Genomic DNA, 20,065 nt, shown 5'->3' on the forward strand with positions numbered 1-20,065 from the left:
AACAGGCCATTCCCTGGTCTGAATTACAGAGCTGGCCTTTATTCAGTCCTTGGGAGTTGCTGAGAGGGTATTTAGGATGGAAGCCAGCTCCAATAAGTGATGGTATGGTCATGGGGAAACACAATCCCTCAAAGGGTTTTGGTCGTCAGTACAGATGCAGCCCCTGCCTTGCATGGGGACAGCCATGTGCATTGCATCAAGTGTACTTTTATGTTTTTCTATAACATCCTTCGCTGTTGATGTGCAGCAGCTTCCCCTTGGAATATAGCTTTAATAATCAGAATACCCTTGGCTCGCCATAAAATATACAGTGCTGTGATTCCTTTTTTTAAAGAAAGAAAAAGCGTTTAATATGAAAAATCTGCTATGGCTGTGCTTGCAAACCATAGCCAAATAACGTCTGAAATTTTGACAAAGGAGGGAAAACAATAAGGTCCTCTTGAGACAGAAGAACTTATGTAATCCAGAAAGTATGATCTCAATGGAAAACAGCCAAGAGGAGTTATGCCTTGAAGGTAAATTGGCTCCGATGATAATATATGGTAGGTATCATATTTGAGTTTAAATCTAAGATCTCCCCATTTAGGGAGCAGTGCACTAAAGAAGCAATATGTGAGAATGTCACCTTTTTCTTTTTTGTGCAATAACGGTGAGATCCATTCTTACAAAAGATGAAAAAACGCTTCTGTCAATTGAGAGTCATTTAATACAGAGATCCCTGGAGGTTTGCTCTTGACTGAAAGACATCCAGATGGGAAACATATTTTTGACAGACAGATGCATGAGATGTGAGGCACTGCTACAGTATCTAAGGTCAAAACAATGGAAGAGGAGCGCAGTGTTTGGAAAGTATTGGATGTGTAGCACTGTGGTGTGTGGGGAGGAAAAACACCACAGTCCTGCCAAAGGGAATTATCAAAAAGAATATGCCATGAAATTCTAATTTATATGATTGGCTGATTAATCAAAGCTTTGCCCTTGGGTGGAAAAATAAGGTTCTATTCATGCGCTGCAAAGATTTTTTTTATTAGAATTAGAATTACATTAAACTGCAAAGCCCTACAGCCTAAAATATCTTTGCCATACTTTCACTTAAGGACACAGGCAGAAGCTTTATACTAAGTCAGATGCCCTGTTCCATCTAGCTTCATATTGTCTACACTGACTGGCAGTGTCTTTCCAGGGTCTGAGACAGGAATCTTTCTCCGCTCTGCCTGGAAATGGCTTGAAAAGGGAACTTTTTGCATGCTTTGTACAGCTAACAGCCTTCCCTGAACGAAATCCATTTCAGTGGAATCACAGGTTGCTCTCTCCAAAGCTGAAATGCTTGTGCTGAGAGAACAATTAGAAGAGTGTGATGTTGAATTCCTCCCTAGGTTGTTTTTTTGGGGGGGGGCAGGGGGGTTAGGATTTATGTGAAGTTCCATGATATCTATGTTCTACCTCCCCTGCCAGAGACAATATGCCTCTGAATACCAGTTGCTGAGAGATCCAAAGGTGACTGTGGTGCCGGGGTGAAGAGGCGGGCAAGGGCGGAGGAAAGGGGATGCAAAGGGGGCGGTTCGCAGCGGGTGTCACCACTGAGGGGAGTGACAAAATGGCGGGCGGCACTCACCGCAGGGTCTGCAGAGCGCCTGAGCCATGCATCTCTCCTGGGAGTGACACAGTGGCTTGGGTGCCCGCAGCCTCTTTGCTGCCCCAAACGGCCCACCCGCTGCCTCCCCCTCAGCTGTAGGGTGGCTGAGTGGGAGGAGGTAGGAAGACTCATCGGAGGCCCCGTGGAATGCCCTGCCCGGCTCGCCCTACCTTGTGGGCGGCTGGCCCTGCCCCTGGGCGCAGGGTACGTGCACCGCCCCAGGCGCCTGATCAGCTTGCTGCGCCGCTGAAGGCGGGCCTTATTTAAGTCCAAAAATGGACCTGAGTAGAGCTCTACTCCAGCAGGAGTCCCAGTCAGCTCTGACCCACCAAAGACCAACTTCTGGCCTGCCTGTGATTGGCCATTTTGCAGGTGGGCCAAATTCAAATCCTCACAGCTGGTGGGAGAGGATGTGAGGTCTCCTGCCAGCCATTGAGAACTGACCCAAGGAGACTGGCAATTGCCCCTTCTACCCATCTGCTGGCACCCCTGGGGGAACCTATTCCTCAAGCCACTTTGAGCAAGTGATCTTTGAACCCTGTGGGATTATTCTAGAACAAGCAGTCTGAGAATTGCAGCCAACACATTACGTTGAAATTCCAGGGCGTATAGGTGGTACATTTTACAAAGTCTATCTTTTCCATTATTACTTTCTGCTTTCCTTGCCAAAATGCTGAGTTTGTTTGCAGTAATGTATTTCTGTGTAATCTGCTCTCTTATATTCATGTTTCTCCAACTGAATTGCTGGCATCTTCAAATGTGCGAATAAGTGCTATATCCATAATTCGTTATGACTGCACAGGGAATTTGCTTGTACGTATCCAAGGCATTTTTTCCAAGGTATGTTCACCACAGGGAGATTTATCGTGTTTCTCCTGTCTTGACTAGACTCAGAGTAATAAATTATCAATTATTTTGTGGCTTTAATAGCTTTCCTTTGTTCGGAATTGCCTGTGAGTGGATTTACAAAAAAAATTACCCCCCCCAAACCCCCAAATTAAACAAAATGCCCAGATATGAATTTTGTCTGCTTTTTCCAGTGTGACTATGTGGAGTCTTTCTGTTTGTGTGTGATTTGTCCCCGTGTCACATGGATTTGATTTTGAAGAGTGAATAGTACTTTTGATCAGAAAACTACACTGGTTTCCTTAGATGCCTCTCACTTTTCTTTCTTGTTGGAATTGTCTGCATTTGGGTCTTCAATATTTCTCCTTTTAGAAACCCCCATCCATCTTGAACTCCCTTTTCTTTGAGTATTTCTGACCATGGGATCTCACCCAGTAGCTCCTTCAGTTTTTTGAAATTGGCCTTCTTAAAGTCCAGAGCGCATGTCCGACTACACTCAGCTTTCCCTTGCCTCTGTATCATAAAACCCAGGAAGATGTGATCACTTCCTCCCAAGTTTCCAAGTACTTTCGTTTCGTAGATCAGTTCCTCCCTGTATCTCTCCTTTTTGAATGCTTGGTAATCTGCTCTAGGAAGGCATCATCCGAGTTGGAATGTTGGTCCTTCTTGCTCAGCATTGTCTGTCTGACTGGCAGGTGCTCAGACAGGAGTCGTGTCCATCCCTATCTGGAGATGCCAGGATTGTACTTTGTACACATAGGAAATGCTCTGCCACTGAGCATTGAACTCTCCTCATAGGATCCTGGTGTTGCTCTTTGGCACCACCGTCCTGATCACCTTTATCATTGCAATCTGATCTCCTCACAGTCCCAGCTATACAAAGGCTTATCTTCACAACCACAGAGGCCAGAGCATGTTTTGGAAACTGTCCTATATGTGGAAATGCTGAATGGATGAAGTCACAGTATTTGGCAGAATGCACCGCCATTGGGATAGTAGTACTACCATTACCCTAAAATGCAAAATTTACTTTAGAGCTTCCCCAAAACTTTTGCATTTCCATTATTTGCTGAAGTCAGCCATAAGAATGGGAATGCTGACTAATAAATAATTGAGGTAATTAAAGATCTGACTAGTGAAATCGTAATTTATTCCAAATGCATAACTTTTATTAAGCATTTTTCAGATCAGTGAACTTCTCTATTAACATTTCGCAACCGTGTATTTTGTTACATTTAGTACCTTTCAAGTTATTTTTGGGGTGGGGATAGAGTGAGCTCCTATAGTTAGTAGCCATTGAAGTCAACGGCTGTACTATATATTAGTGATTTGTGTATTGCATTTATATCCCACCTTTTTCTCCGAAGACATCAGGTGTCACACATGGTTCTCCCCCTCCTCATTTAATTCTCACAACAGGTAAGTTGGCAGCAGTGACTGGCCCTCGTGAGCTTCATGGCTGAGTGGGGATTTGTAGTATGGTCTCTAGGTCCTAGCCCGACACTCGAACCCCTACAACACACTGTCACATACATAGACAAGTTCGAAGCATAGCAATTATTCATTTGGAATCCATTGATGTGAACAGTTACCTTTTACACAGGTTGAAGTCCCTAATGGTTCTCTGAGTAGAAGAGTTGACCGAAAGGTGGATGAATAATGCAGGTTTATGTTGCATTGATTTGCTTAAGCCTCTCTCAGCAAAACCTGCAGCATTCCATGGAGAATAACTACAACTGCTAGTAATAAAGGCCATTTCAAACCAGGTTCTGAAATTCTCTTTCCCTGTATGCTGACACTGCAATTGCTGAGACGTCGGTAGCGCCAGCAAAGGGACTATCTGCAAACTTACTTCCTGACTTTTAATGAAATTTGGTCACTTGCATTATGGTAGCGTTTTCTTTTCTGCGGTATCGCTGCTGGCAGTAGTTCCAGGTGCCATATTAAACTGACAGCCATAGGAGTCTAGCCCTAGACTTCCTTGCTGCTGAAGTAATAGAGCAACAGGACATTGTGCTTAGCTTACCATCCAAGGGATTAAAGTGTGGAAAGTGGAGCGCCATGGAGAACTAGGAACTGAGAGCGCGGCGGCACTTAATGGCAATTCAAAGAGGCCAAAGCACTGTAAAACACCTGCGCCGTGGGTGTGTGGTGGGATACACAATATGTAAGTGTTTATTTGTTAATAAACTGAGCCAAGGGTGGGCTTGGTCTTAGAGGACAACGTAGACATAGTGGGCTTAACAGGAACTCTGGATGAAAACTCTATAGGAAGGACATGGAGAAGGCTATGTCAAAAAGGACCAACAAATTAAAGATGTGGAAACAGAAGAACATTGAAAAGAGCCTTGCTGGATCAGGTTCCATATAGCCCAGCACTCTGTTCTCACAGTGGCCAAGCAGATGCCCATGGGAACCCCAAAACCAGAATCCGAGTCAGCAGCAGTCTCCCCAACCTGCCATTTCCAGCAACTGTGATAGTTATTTATTTCATAAAAAGTTGTATGTTTATATGGAAGCATGACATTTTGTGCTAAAGCTACAGGAAATATGCCCAAGAAACTTTTCAAGACACACATTTTTCACTGAGGTTTGATTCACATTTTCCCCCTAGCAAGCATTAATTTTAATGAATTTCAGAAATCGGAACATTGCTGCCTTACACATGACTGGGTATAAATGAATCAAGAGCTATTGAACAAAGAACTGGGGGTGGGGGTGGGGTTAGGTTTCCTTCTTGGATTTTTCCTCCACAAAGTTCATGAATGAGAACCAAATGGCTATGCGCACTTGAGCGTGCACGTGCACACACACACACACACACACACACAGTTCAGCTTCATGCATGGGATTGTATTTTCTGCTGTGCTTCATGTTGGAATACTGAGTGATACTTTCTGATGTCAGTGCCCAGAAGGTGCCAAACACCATTTCAAAGATCAGTCTGGTTCTGGGAGTAAAAAAATCAGTTTGTCAAAAAAATTACATTTTTTTCCTGTCGGGTACTAATCCCTCACACTGTGCATGCACTAGTCACAAAACCTACAGATTTTCCTTGTTAACATCTATGGCTTTATTCCAGAAGGTCTGTCAGATGAGCAGATGAGCTTTACTTTATGAGCTGGAGATTGTCTTTCAGTATGATCAGCCTTACTTGCAGTAAGTAAAGTTTTTGGGGATGTGTGTGTCATCATTCATTTTTCAGCCCATTCATTTGGGGCAGGTAACAATCTTCTTAAAATGACATGTTATAGTTACAGTTTGGACTATGTGATGTTATAACTGAGGGAAAGCAAATCCAGTTGAGACAGAGAGCAAAAGAAGGCAGAGGGGCAGGGAACCTGCAGCCCACAAGTTTCATTAGGCTACCTGACCTCCCCATTTGGCCTGCAGGACCATTTTGGCTAGCTCATGCTTATCTTCCTTGCACCGGACATCATATATGGCATCAGGTATGAGGCAGGTAAAGACCTGAATCAGTTGGAAGTGGTCTTCAGGCATTGCCAAACAGCTGATCAGCAGTGTCTAGAAAGCCATTTGCTTCTCGAGACCTGACAATCTGCTGATTGTTGGGTTCTATGAAGTGCACATCCCTGGAGTGACTTGTCCAGGTCACATTATGTAAAAAAACTATACTAGACTCTATGCAGTATAGGTAGGTAGGTAGGTAGACAGACAGACAGACAGACAGACACACACACACACACACACACACACACACATACCTTGGCCTTTCTTGGTTTAATAAGAATGTATTTTTTTCTCCTGGTATACATTTTATTTTTATTATTATTATCTTAATGAAGAAAAGATTCACATCGCAACAGATTTGTTATTTCCTCCTCTGAAAGGGCCTGCTTATTTATATGGCTAATTGCACTGACAGGGATTTCCTGGTCCTCTGAAGAGCTTAACTATTACTGACATGTGTGTATTGTGGAAGACGAATATTTATGTCTATATTATACATGCATCAACTCATTGAGACTTTAAGCTCAAATTAAACAAAAGTACCAACACATGTAATATTAAATGTTCGTAACTGATACTATGCCAGTTCAGACAGAGCAATGCACTGTGGCATTTAAGAAATTTTTCTAATATTTTTCAAAGTCTCTCGAAATTCATGTTCACCATCTGCAGTTCATTAGTGAGCAGCATAGTCATCTTTTAAGAAACATATTTCATTCTGCATTTCAGAGTTAATATCTGTATTTAAAAGTCCATGGTAAATGTAATAGATTAATGTCTGGGTCATATAGCTAGCAACCTCTTTAAAAAGACATTAAACATTCCGTTCATTTTCTTTTCATTTGCATTAAAAATCCACTGCCAGATTTTACACGAAAAAGACAAATATGCTCCAAGTCTGAACAGAACAGAGGTGTACCAGGCAGATACCTTGGAAAACCCATGGATTATGGCTCTGTATTTCTTTTTTTGAGATAAAAGGGTGAGACAGCTTCTTAAAAGAAGGGGAAGTGGTGAAAACCTGGGTTTTGTCAACGCCGGTGCTACCATGTCTGGTTTTGATGTATCTGAAGTCTGCTGTATGGGGAGCAGCTGAATTTATGGATTGCACAGAAGCCATATTTCTTAGAAATAAGACTACCCAAATCAGAGTTAGAAAGCGAGGAATAAATCTTTCAAAATGTCAAATGATACACCTTCCCAACCCTGCACCCTCCAAGCATTTTGGGCTATGAGTTGAATTCCATGTAGCACTAAGCAGATCCTTCCGTCAGGCAAGCAGATGGAACCATCTCCTCTCTCCTCCCCCTGCATGTTGTTCTGAGAAGAGGGATTCCCCTGATGCTCCAGAGTGGATTTGGGGGGCAGAATTCCCATTGCAGTATACCTGAAGGAGTGTCTCCACCTATATGTTCAGCCCAGTGGCGTAGCGTGGGTTTCAGCACCCGGGGCAAGGCAAGTAATTTGCGCCCCCTAACCTGTGGATTTGCACCCCCTAACCCGTGGATTTGCGCCCCCTAACCTGTGGATTTGCCCTAACCCCAGATGTTGCGCCCGGTGCGGCCGGCCCCCCCTGCACCCCCCACGCTACGCCACTGGTTCAGCCCAAACACGGAGGTCTTCTGGTGATTCCCTCACTGCGAGAAGTGAGGTTACAGGGAACCAGACAGAGGGCTTCTCAGCAGTGGTGCCCTCCCTGTGGGACAGCGCCGGATTTAGGTTTGATGAGGCCCTAAGCTAAGGTAATGGGGCCCAGCTGTCCTTTGTCAACAACAGATTGTCGCTGTTTTTTGTGTTGAATATATGCTATATGGTAATTGATGGACCTAATAAGTATCTAAAGCCATTTGCACATAACAAAATATGTATTTTATCAAAGTAATTGTTGAACTGAAATACAATTAAGAAGAAGTATATTAATAGTGAAATACAATTAAGAAGAAGTATATTAATCATGAAATAATTATTAAGCTCTAACTGTATGTAGGTTTTATTTTATTTGTTTTTTATCTTATATTTCGGAAATGTACATCCAGTTTTCCCCCTTTAATTTTTTGGGGGGCCCTCAAGAGAATGGGGCCCTAAGCTATAGCTTGTTTAGCTTATATGTAAATCCAGCACTGCTGTGGAACGCCCTCCCATCAGATGTCAAGGAGATATAGTTCAACTTTTAGAAGACATCTGAAGGCAGTCCTGTATGGCAAAGTTTTTAATGTTTGATGTTTTATTGCATTTGTATGTGTGTTGGAAGCCACCCAGAGTAGCTGGGGCAACCCAGCCAGATGGGCGAGGTAATAATAATAATAATAAAATAGTAGTAGTCTTTGTGCTGGCTTCCACTAGCGGAACAGGGTAGCTCAGTCTGACCCTATAATTGTCATCAGCTGCAGCTAGCATAGCCAATGGTCAAGGGTGGTGGAAGCTGAACAACAGGAGAGCACCAGGTTGGGGAAGCCTGATCTACTTTCGCAAAATATCTTTAATCAGAGCAATCAATTCCAAAGGGTTCACGACAGAAGGCTGTCTAGACGTTCAGAAAAGGCAGCTGATGCAATTTTGTTTAAATATCAGGCCACGGAAGGCACCGCAGGATTGATAACTTATTTATGTATTTGCATAATTTATATCCCGCACCTTCAACATAAATTTGTGCTCCCAAAGTAGGAGGAAGCAATAAAAGTGCCATAAATACGGCATACGATACAACAGAGCATACAAAGTAAAAACAGCTACAGCTCATCGGGCTCTTTAGGTAATAAAATCAAAAGTGCTATATGTTTAAAAAATGCTAACAGTAGCAGTTCTGAAAAGCCTGGAGAAAAATAGGTATACAGTGGTACCTCGGGTTACAGACGCTTCAGGTTACAGACTCCGCTAACCCAGAAATAGTACCTCGGGTTAAGAACTTTGCTTCAGGATGAGAACAGAAATCGCGTGGCAGCATTAGCTAAAGTTGTACCTCAGGTTACAAACAGTTTTAGGTTAAGAACGTACCTCTGGAACGAATTAAGTTCTTAACCTGAGGTACCACTGTACCTTTGCATGGTGCTTAAATGATAGGAGGAAACATTTTGCTGCCTGAAGTGAAGAGGCAAATGGCACACTCATCTCCCTCACCTAGTCAAGGTGCATCGTAACCAAGACTAGCCAAGTTATTTTGGCAATGGAGTCAGAACATTCCTCCCGCTCCTTGGCATTAAAAATACAGTCACAAATAAGCTAGCTAAATGTTTGCTGACACCCAAATATAACTGCCTGAGGCTCCCACCTCTCTCTGCCTAATGGTAGAGCCAGCCTTGGTAAGAAGGATGCCAGGAAACAGCAATAGGCCTGGTGGTGGTGGTGTATTTGAAGGCCAAGGGGCCACCACTGAAAAGGCTCTCTTTGTCTCTTGAGGCTCTGCTTGCCGCACTTCAGATGGCTACAGCTCCCTGAGAATGGCTGTCTCAGTTGACCATCTCAGAGGATGGGGACACTGTCGAAAAACAGCAGCAATGCTTCAGTGTTTGATACAAGAGTGAGGCTGCCTTTGAGGAAGGTTTGGAATCTGCAAGTCATGTAGATTTCCATTATAGACCTGCAGGGGAAGTTTGTGGGGTGGTGGAACTTGAGAGGATCTTTTCTTTGGTTGTGGAATGCTCTGCTCTGCTGTGCTCACCAAGGTACATCTCTCCTTGTTACTATATACATTTCATAACATTTCAAAGGCGCACCTTTTTGCACAGGTTGCTGGGTGTGGATGACGTTAAGAAATTACCCCCATTGAATGCCTACATATTGCATGAGCTAATTGTACTGAGCTATATGCAACCTTCCCTCAGCAAGGAGGGTATCTCTCCAATCCCAGTTGGGAGGAAGTTCCACAGACTTGGGACCACTACACTGAATGCAGCGTTTCTGGTAGTTGCAAGCTGTGCAGCTGAGCCAATAGGGACTCAGCTCCTGCCTACCCTCAAATTGAGCATTAGCTACGGAGTGGATACAGTTGCCTGAAGTAGTGGGCGGTTGTAAGTGCATAGCCTAATCTACTGAGTATTTTCAAGCATTCTCTTGGGTGCACATGCCTCTTTCCCTTCTTCCTACAAGGGGGTGAGGAAGGAATAATGGAAAGGTGTGTGACTTTGGACTCAGCTCTACAGCTGCAAATAAAACGCCCTAAGTGTGTTGTAAAGTGCAATATACAAATGTGACACTAGATGGAAACAGTGAGCCATGGCAAATTCAATGTATTTTTCAAAACTTTTTTTTAAAAGCATTTTCACAGCGTTTTTTTATATGTGTGTCAATTCCACCTTTATTTCTGATAAACAGTGCAGTCTTTACCATATGCGCCGCCGGGGTGCAAAGATCCGCCCAACGCCCCCAAATTTAGTTTAGCTCCCAAATTAACTTTTATTATGCTTATGTCAGACACCGCATATTTTGATGTAAGAGTTAATTTCGCGTGCACGGCGCCGTTGAGAACGACAAGTGCCACCATTGCGAATGACAAGCACCACTGCTGGCACGGCACATCTTTGGTAAATCAGCGCAGAAAGTTGAAAGTCCTTTAGTGAAACAGTAGGTATACATTTCGGTAATACCTAAGAATATTTGTATTTTGTTTTTCTAGCTTGATCAAAATTATTTATTATTTCATAACAGATAGGTAGTTAAGAGCTTAGGCGGCTTCAGAGGCGGGTGCCTGGCACCCCCCAGAATTTTGTGCCCGGGGGCCCCGCACCCCTTGAACCTCCGGGGTAAAGATGGCCCTGCTGATAAATGCTCCCTTGTGATAATATGCTCCCCTATTTGGCAGGTCTACCATGAAAGTGACCATGCTGGTCAACTCAAGATACTAAACCAGCGACTGGAAATTTAACTGCATGTATCTGCACAACTTCATGTAAAGCTGTGTCCGACACTGTATGCAAACCTTGTATACATATAGCTTGTTGTCACAGCTTTTCCACAGCACTGTGCACACAGCACATGGACAACCTGAACTACAGTGTACAACTATACAACTTGGATAAGTTTCCTTATCCAAACTCAGGTTCCTGCTGCAGAGCTCTCGCCCCCATTACACAATTGCTGCTTGCTGATTTCCAAGGTTATTGTGCATGTAGGTTTGGAGAGCTGTTGTTGCCATGATTTTACTCACCCCTCTCTGTACTGACATTTATATATGTAAGCAACAGATTGCAACCTTGTTGTCTTTTTAACGAAAAGGGAAATATTCCACTGCAATGCTATTTGCGCATGCTCTCTCTCTTTAATGGCACTTGGCAGCCGAGGCGCATGAGGGCATGCAGCCCTTCCTCCTCTCCTACTAACAGATGGTTTTCTTTGTACTCCATTTGCATGCCCCTGTGTGCTAGCTCAGAGCTAGCTCCCCCCCCCCCCCGCTTTGTAGAAGGGAGAAGATATACTGCACATCCTCACTGTTGCTATATCTGCCTTGTGCTCTTTTTCTTCCCTCACCAATAAAGACGTTGGGGAAGCAATTTCTCATGCCTTGCTCCTTATAGCTCTCTCTCGTGAGACAGGAAGAGAACATTTTGGAAAATGTCAAGGCTACTTTTGTGTCATGGGTTCAGAGGTTTATAATGGAACCGAGCAAAGAGCATAAATCTTGAGCAGGATCCTGCTGCATAGAAAAGAACAACCAATTGACATAATGCTGTGAAGGGCGATGCTCAAAGGCAAACAATTTAAATATCCGAGAGATCTCTTTGCACGCTAGGCATGGAGCATTTTGTGTCAGAACATTTCAGAGCATTCCAAAGGCAGCGGGAATTTGAGCATCCAACATCTTCACCTGCCTGTCCCCCGAGCAACGGGAAAGCTGAATCAGCCGTCAAAATGGCTAAGAGAAAGGCAGAAAAGCAGGGACTGATGCATATCTAGCTATCCTTGAACACCGGAATACAGCTTCACAAGGTGTGGATGGAATTCCAGCACAGGGATTGATGGGTTGAAGGACAAATATTGTGTTACCAATGAAGGACCACATACTACATGTGGTTGAGCAGGTTTGGATACAGCCAACAGAGTAACACAATAATGAGTAGAAAAAAGCTGAGGTCCAGATGATGTAGATGATGATGGTGATGATAATGATAATAATTTATTTATTTATACCCTGCCTGGTTTTCCCCAGCCACTCTGGGTGGCTCCCAACAGAATATTAATAGTAATAAAAAGGCGATAAAACATCAAACATTAAAAACTTCCCTAAACAGGGCTGCCTTCAGATGTCTTCTAAAAGTCACATAGTTGTTTATTTCCTTGACATCTGCTGGGAGGGTGTTCCACAGGGGCCCCCCACTACTGAGAAGGCCCTCTGTCTGGTTCCCTGTAACCTCACTTCTCACAGTGAGGGAACCACCAGAAGGCCCTCGGAGGTGAACCTCAGCCTCCTCAGGTCCAAAGTCAAGTGGGAATACACTTGTTGGAGGTGGTAACTTAAGAGAGCCAAGTTCTGAGAAGGAATCAAAGACATTTGCAGAGCAGCAACCAACTAGTAGGACTCAGAGAAGAGAGGCAATTTCAGGAGGCAGAAGATGCCAGTGCAGTAGTTTTGACCTACAGCCTGGAGAATGCACAGCTTCTCCTGCACAGGTAAATGAGAGCTCGCACTCTGGGTTGCCATATCTTGAAGAGCAGAAAAGAGGACAGCCCTAGCTGCTGCCAGCCTGAGCTGGGGAAAGAGGCATGTGAGTGTGGGAGTATGAGGCTGCCACCGCCATGCCTGCATACCTCCTTCCCCAGCTTGGGCTGGCAGCTTCCATGGTGTACAGAACAGCCTGAGCCCCGCAAAACCCAGACATTTCCTTTCAAATGTAAAAATCCATCTGGATGGGCATGTTGGCCCCCCAAAAGAGGACATGTCTGGGTTTTCCCAGATGTATGGCAACCCTATGACCCATTTGGATACCACAGATTTTAATCACCACCAAGAAAGAGCTACATCTTCTGTGGCAAAACAGATAAAGACCTGGGGCAGGTTGACTAGTACAGAAACTCCATTGCCTAAAAGACTGTCTAAATTCAAGAGTGTATATGGACTTTTGAAATGATATAGTTAACTGTAATTTCTTTGGTTATAAAAGGAAAGATGCATCATCGTATGTGGAACTAAGTAAGAGAGCTAGGACAGTAATTAGGAAGGCACAGGTTAAGGGACCAGCTACCAGGAAGTGACGCAGCAGAGATAGAATAGAGAGATGGCAAGAGAGTCAAATAGTTTGTTGTTGTTTAGTCGTTTAGTCGTGTCCGACTCTTCGTGACCCCATGGACCAGAGCACGCCAGGCACCTCTGTCCTCCACTACCTCCCGCAGTTTGGTCAAACTCATGCTGGTAACCTCGAAAACACTATCCAACCATCTCGTTCTCTGTCGCCCCCTTCTCCTTGTGCCCTCCATCTTTCCCAGCATCAGTGTCTTCTCCAGGGAGTCTTCTCTTCTCATGAGGTGGCCAAAGTACTGGAGCCTCAGCTTCACGATCTGTCCGTCCAGTGAGCACTCAGGGCTGATTTCCTTAAGAATGGATGCCCCACTACTGAGAAGGCCCTCTGTCTGGTTCCCTATCACCTCACTTCTCACAGTGAGGGAACCACCAGAAGGCCCTCAGAGCTGAACCTCAGCCTCCTCAGGTCAGCAGGAATTTGAGCATCCAACATCTTCACCTGCCTGTCCCCCGAGCAACAGGAAAGCTGAATCAGCCATCAAAATGGCTAAGAGAAAGGCAGAAAAGCAGGGACTGATGCATATCTAGCTATCCTTGAACACCGGAATACAGCTTCACAAGGTGTGGATGGAATTCCAGCACAGGGATTGATGGGTTGAAGGACAAATATTGTGTTACTAATGAAGGACCACATACTACATGTGGGTGAGCAGGTTTTAGAATTATTTGTTTTATAATACTGTTTGTCCCTTAATGATAAATAGCACAATTTTAAACAGTCACTGCACACATCAGCTGTGACAGATTTTCCTTGCTGTGACAAGTTGGGAGAAAGAGTAACCCACTCCAGAAATAAACTAATTCTGCGATGAATAACAAGCACACACACACACACACACACACACACACACATTCAGTAGTATGAAATTCTCATAACTACACGCTGATATTAGCCTGATTAATCCCCAGGGTCTTAAAGCAATCACTTATACAGTATATGCCTGGAGTTAATACTTTAGAACAGGGAAGTCAAAGGCTCAAAACAGTTATGTGAAAATAAATGTATAATAATGTACTGAAGCTGAGACGATATGCAATGTATTATTTATTGGCTGTAACTCCATAAAGTTTTATAAAAAAATAGTGTTATGCTGACTTCATCTGCTTGGAAGAGTGTGCATGAAAATGTAAACTTTTTTTAAGTGCAAAGGTTTTTTGTTTTTGTTTTTTGCTGCACTCCATAATAATTTCAGTGCAAGCCATATCCACGACCTTGGTCAAGGCTTTGCTGATGTTCTCATGCTGCCTTTCGGCAGAGATGGATTCTGGTGCTGCTATTTGCATTTGATTCTTATTTGCAAACAGAAGGAGGAAAAATGTGCCCACTGTGAACATTTGGTTCACAATGGTCAGCATGTTATTTCAGCTGGGCAGTGTAGCAATATGAATTTGGAACAGCACCGTCACACGCAAACACGGATAGCATGCACAGCCCTTTTCGCTGAACCAATTTTGATTTTTGCATCATGGTTTAAGAGAGCAAAGCCAATGGCTTAATATGCAATGCATATTCCTATTCTATGAATGTGCAGAATAAAAGGAAACATGTACAGCTTTTCCTGTACTTTAACAATCAAATTATTTCCTCTGAAGGTGCCCCAAATAAACTGAACCTCTCATTTCCCCCTCATCACCAGATATAATAACAACATCATACTTGAAGTCAGAGCTTTTTTTCAGCCGGAACTTGCCAGAACTCAGTTCCAGTACCTCTCAGGTAGGCACCATTGCCATTCTAAGAGAATGAGGGGAGTGTTCATGAGGAGTTCCAGCACTTCTTTTTCTGGAAAAAGAGCACTGCTTGAAATCCAAACCTATGTTTAGTTCACTCAGGAGTAAATACCACTATGTTCACAGTCACTGACTTCGGAGCAAGTGTACTCTTTGGTTCACCAAGGCTGAGAAGACGCTGACTTTTTATGGAATAATTGAGTAATGACGTTTCTGAGCTAACTATCTATTGTGCCCTTCCAGTTTGGAAATCAACTTCCTTACAATACAGACTTTCAGTAGTAAAAGTACAGGGGTGTGGTGTGCCTTTTAAAAAATATAATGAATCATATCCCTGAAGTACTTGAAAGCTGGCTTGTTATAAACACAGCAGATGTGAGATTGATTTCTCATGTTACAAATGTATGTCCCATTTATGTAACTTTTTTTAAAAAAAGAAATATTTATCTGGAATTTGTCCTGTGCTCAGGATTGGTGCAAATTTTGCATGACGGTAGACTATTTAGATGAGTGCACAATTAATTGGCGAGATTCTAAATTACCTCTCTGTCACGTAAAAGAGGTCATAGCGATCCATTTCTGAACCTAAGCAATCTATGCAGTAGAGATTGCTCAAGCTGCTCCCCAGCTATTAATATTTACATCACTAATGCCATTATTTAACTGCCATATGAGGCTGAATAAGAATATTTAACTTCTCCTATATTGCATTTTTTTCAATTACCCGGAGAGTGTGATTAAAGCTGTTTAAATGAATCTCTCTCTTTCACTAAGTGTAACTAAAGGTTGGGAGGGCTGCAGCTGGAGCAGAGTGGAAGAGTTTGGGGAAATGACTCACCTCCCAGGGGCTCCACTTGGATTTTCAACCTGCAGGAAGAATGACATTAGATTTATAGCAATGTGAAATTTGGGGGATGTTCAGCAAAAACACAACATACGAAGTTGCGGCTGCTGGTTTCGGCACATTTGTTAAATATTCTGCAGGCTGTGAAGCTAATAAAGAAACATCCATAATATTATTCTACAAAGTATACCAAACCAGTGATCCCTTTAGGCATCATATGAAGCTCTGCTCATACAAACGCTAACTTGTGGTTTGTATTCTGTTAACGGAATAATATGAAGAACTGGGTGAGACTTAGATCAGAAGAGTCACAATTTCCAGTGCACTTAATGGAAACTTCCCCAAACCTGGAACATTGTGAACCTATTGTATTAGCATAATAAGCTGTAGTGGACAAAGCAAGAAATTGCCCCTTGGGCTCAAATCATTTGTGCCTCAAATAATGAAACTTTGAAATTTTAGGAACTCAGAGAATAAGTCTGATTTGTGAGAGGCAATTATTAACACTTTAATTTAGTTTTCAATATTTTTTTTGAAAGTAGCTCTTAGAAAAACAACCAAGAGTGTTGTGGCATTCTGATACACTTAATATGGCATAAACTCTCATGAACCAGGTCCCGCTTCATCAGATGCATAAAGTGTAAAGACTAAATTGGCCAGTGGGGAATAAAAAGGTCAAAAGGAAACAAAGTTCAAAAATGATAGAGAGCGATAATTACATAAAAAGTGAAGAAGTTTCAAGGACAATTGACAAAGCAGAATTGTCAAACTGCACAGCAACTCTATAAGCTGGGGTGGTGGTGGAGGGGAAGAGTGCATTGATAATTTTGTACCTGTTATCACAAGTCAGCCGCTGAATTGGTGGTGAAGGGTTCAGAGTCTGGGGTTTAAACTGGAGGGTCAACAGCAATTAGAAAGCAGTTATGGGCACAGGAACAGCTCTAACCTCTCAACAGGTTAGGTCATGGGAGAGGTGCTGGCTCCATGATTTGGTCATGTGGCAACCTGAGGAATGACACTCCTGACTAGGGATGGTGGCTTCCCAACCTCATGACTTGAAAACTGAACACCATATACCAGGACAGCCATGACAGATTCCAGGTTGTTCGCAGTTTAGGTCTCCCATCCATCACTGGTTTGGATTTATTAAGGCTGCCTTTAAATAAATTTAACTCTTTAATAAAGTTGTGGTTAATTTAAACCCAACCCTGTGCCTGTCTCTTTTTTGGGCTCACAAATGGACACAAATCTGTCATCAGAAATGGCAACGTTCAGAAGCCAGTTGCAACTTTCCAGAACATGCTGTTGCTGATTCTACAATGGCTATTGTTGAACAAATGAACCTCAAAGGGAGAGTCCAGCACAAAACTGCTGAATTACATTTTATCAGGAAATTTAGTTCTACCATCTGTGACTTAAATTGTGATTATGATTTTTTATCACTTTGTATGTGTTAATTAGCTGACCGGTGGCAGGATGTCAGTGCTGTCACCAATAATGCCATGTCAATTGTCACTGTAACATCTTTGCTTTTATGTCATTATCACCTTTTATTCCTGTTTTCTTTTGGATTCCTCTTACCACACTCCACTTCACTTTCTTCTGAACTATGTGAAAACCTGCCAGTTTGGGATAACACCTCATGGATCTCATAAAGTGGTTCATGAAAACCTATGCTACAATTACTGTGTTATGGTTAATCTTAAGACTCCCTGTGTGCTAGTTTTTGTGTGTGTTTTTGCTACAACAAACTAACACCAATCTAAAGTCAGTTCTACAAAAAATAAAATAAAATAAAGCTTTGCTGAAAGCTTTCCAAGGTTGGTTCCACTATGATAGTAGGATGTGCAACAAGAACAACAGCAGCAGCAGAACCTTATATGCAACAGATGGAACATTTCAAAATTTATGCCCAGCTTTCTCCTTGAAATCATGTCATGCCAAGTTTTAGCCCAGAGAGAATTTTTACACCTGAGTTATAACCTGCTGAATTAGGGTTTCTTCCTTTCTTTTTATTAAGGAAGAAATGACATCGCTTTATGGCAATGGAAATGTACCACTTTAATACAATGGCTTTATAGGGCTTTTTATGAGGTGTGCAGATATGTTGTGACATCCAGCAGAGCCTGAAATCAATCAATGGATGGTTTCTGGCTTGGTCACCATGAACTGTGTATTAATGGAATAAATATGTGGTGTACAGCTATCTGATTTATTGTATCTAAGCATCAGTGGATGAAGCCAAATGAGCATGAGCTGTGGTGTCTCCCTAGGTATTGATTGGTAGCGAGATAAATTGAATCAGCTTGCCTGTACACTGCACATGCGGTCTTTGTCTTTCCCATAAGGAAACATAAAAACGATTAAACCCATTCAATGGAATATTAGTCAGAGATATACAGTATACTTGTGTGGAAAGCCTATGAAAATACCCAAGAGAAAAATAGCTGGAAATAAAAAGAGCTCCTACTGTTAACAACCCTTTTCGTTCAAGGGACAGATTTGACCATCAGTAGGGACAGTGCTGAGCTAGAGGGATCAATGGTTTGACTCCACATGAGATAGCTTCCTATGTTCCTAGCACATTCGATCTGTGGTACTGCTGCTCCCATAAGTATATTTTGCAAGCCATTTTAGATGTGTGGAAGAGGAAGGTTTGAATGCATCTATTTGTTTATTTAGAAGAGATGCTTTTCCAGGCCATTTATCATCTTTAACTGCAACTCTGTTAACTCACCCTGCTCCCAAGGGAAAGGGAGGAATGGTTTTGGTGCTCTGCTGCTGCTGCTGTTCAGACTTCTTCTTCACAGCAGTGATGAAGCACCAGAGGTAGCCACAGGCTGAAGAGTGAAGTCAAAGTTTTCTTTAGGTGAAAGGGCAAAGGGGAAATATTTTATCTGTGTAGCATGGTGAAGCGAAGGAGGGAGTTACTAGGAAGTTCCAAACAGTCATTACAGCTGTTGACCTAGAGACAATTCACATTTCAACCCCAGCATTGCATTTGAACCTCTGTAAGCACTAATTTGCTTACTAGGAAATGGAAAGAACAGGGTGTGTACCATAAAGAAATGAATTATATCAGGGATGAGTTTGCAATTTAGGGAAAGAGCAGTACCTGCAAACCAATGCCAGAAAAAGGGAGATAAAAGGACAGGATAAGCTCTCACTTACGGTAATTAACTGTTGCCAGTTGGCAAGTGGCAAAAATGAAAACAGAATGGGATTTATAGTAACAGATAGTCTCAGAAGTGTGTTCTTGGATCCAAAACGTCTGGAATTGTAGGTTTCTCGTCTCCTATAGCTGGCTTTTCCATATACAGTGGGCGCTCGGGTTGCGAACGTGATCCGTGCGGGAGGCACGTTTGCAACCCGCAGCACCGCGTATGCGCACGCATGGATTGTGATTTTGTGGTTTTGCGCATGCGCGAGTGCTGAAACCCGGAAGTAACCTGTTCCGGTACTTCTGGGTTCAGAGCGGTGCCCAACCCGAAAATGCGCAACCTGAAGTGTCTGTAACCCGAGGTATGACTGTATATTTTTTACTTCATGGACCTGCACCAATTGTTTCATCTTTTTATTTTGCTTTTCGCTTTAGTACAGTCATGATCTTATCATTCATTACAGAAGTTGATTAGATATCTGGCCTACAGTGCTTGGCAATCCATTGCATAGCCTTATGTTAAGTCAGAAACAGGATCCAACTCTGTTACTGATGGCATATTGTGTTTACTTTGTAGTCATCTGGTTTATACCCTGTGTGCTGTATGTTCACAGGTTTTCCCTCTCTTACGCCTTAACATCCATAATCAGCATAAATTACTTGCTGCAGAAGAGGGGAGCTTTTGGACTGAGTTTTGCTCCCCTGTCCAGTACGACATACAGAGTGCCCCGGCCAGCCTAAGGCATTAAACAGCCAATTTCACATATACATTCATGGGGTCTGAATGTATATCTGAAATGAGACCTTGAAGTGGATAGCTCAGTGAAGATGCTGACCCAGGCTATGGGAGCTGTGAAAAGGGCTAATTCTTATGGAATACCAGACTTTTTACTGTTCTGCTCTTGGAATTTCTCCCTACACAAAAAAGTGGTCCAGGATTTGAAACAGAGACTTGAGCCAGACTAACTTCTCTCAAAGAACAAAGGCTTCGGACATATGCACATACAATTCAGGGCAAATGAGATTTTCCACTTGAGATGTGAGCTGCAACCAGTCATGATTGTGGCTGTTCTGATACTTGTGCTTTCTATATTCACAACATACCAGTACTTTGTAGAATACATTTATGACACATAGGACTTGTGC

The sequence above is a fragment of the Podarcis muralis genome, chromosome 2, assembly GCF_964188315.1.
Source record: "Podarcis muralis chromosome 2, rPodMur119.hap1.1, whole genome shotgun sequence".
Lineage (NCBI taxonomy): Eukaryota > Metazoa > Chordata > Lepidosauria > Squamata > Lacertidae > Podarcis > Podarcis muralis.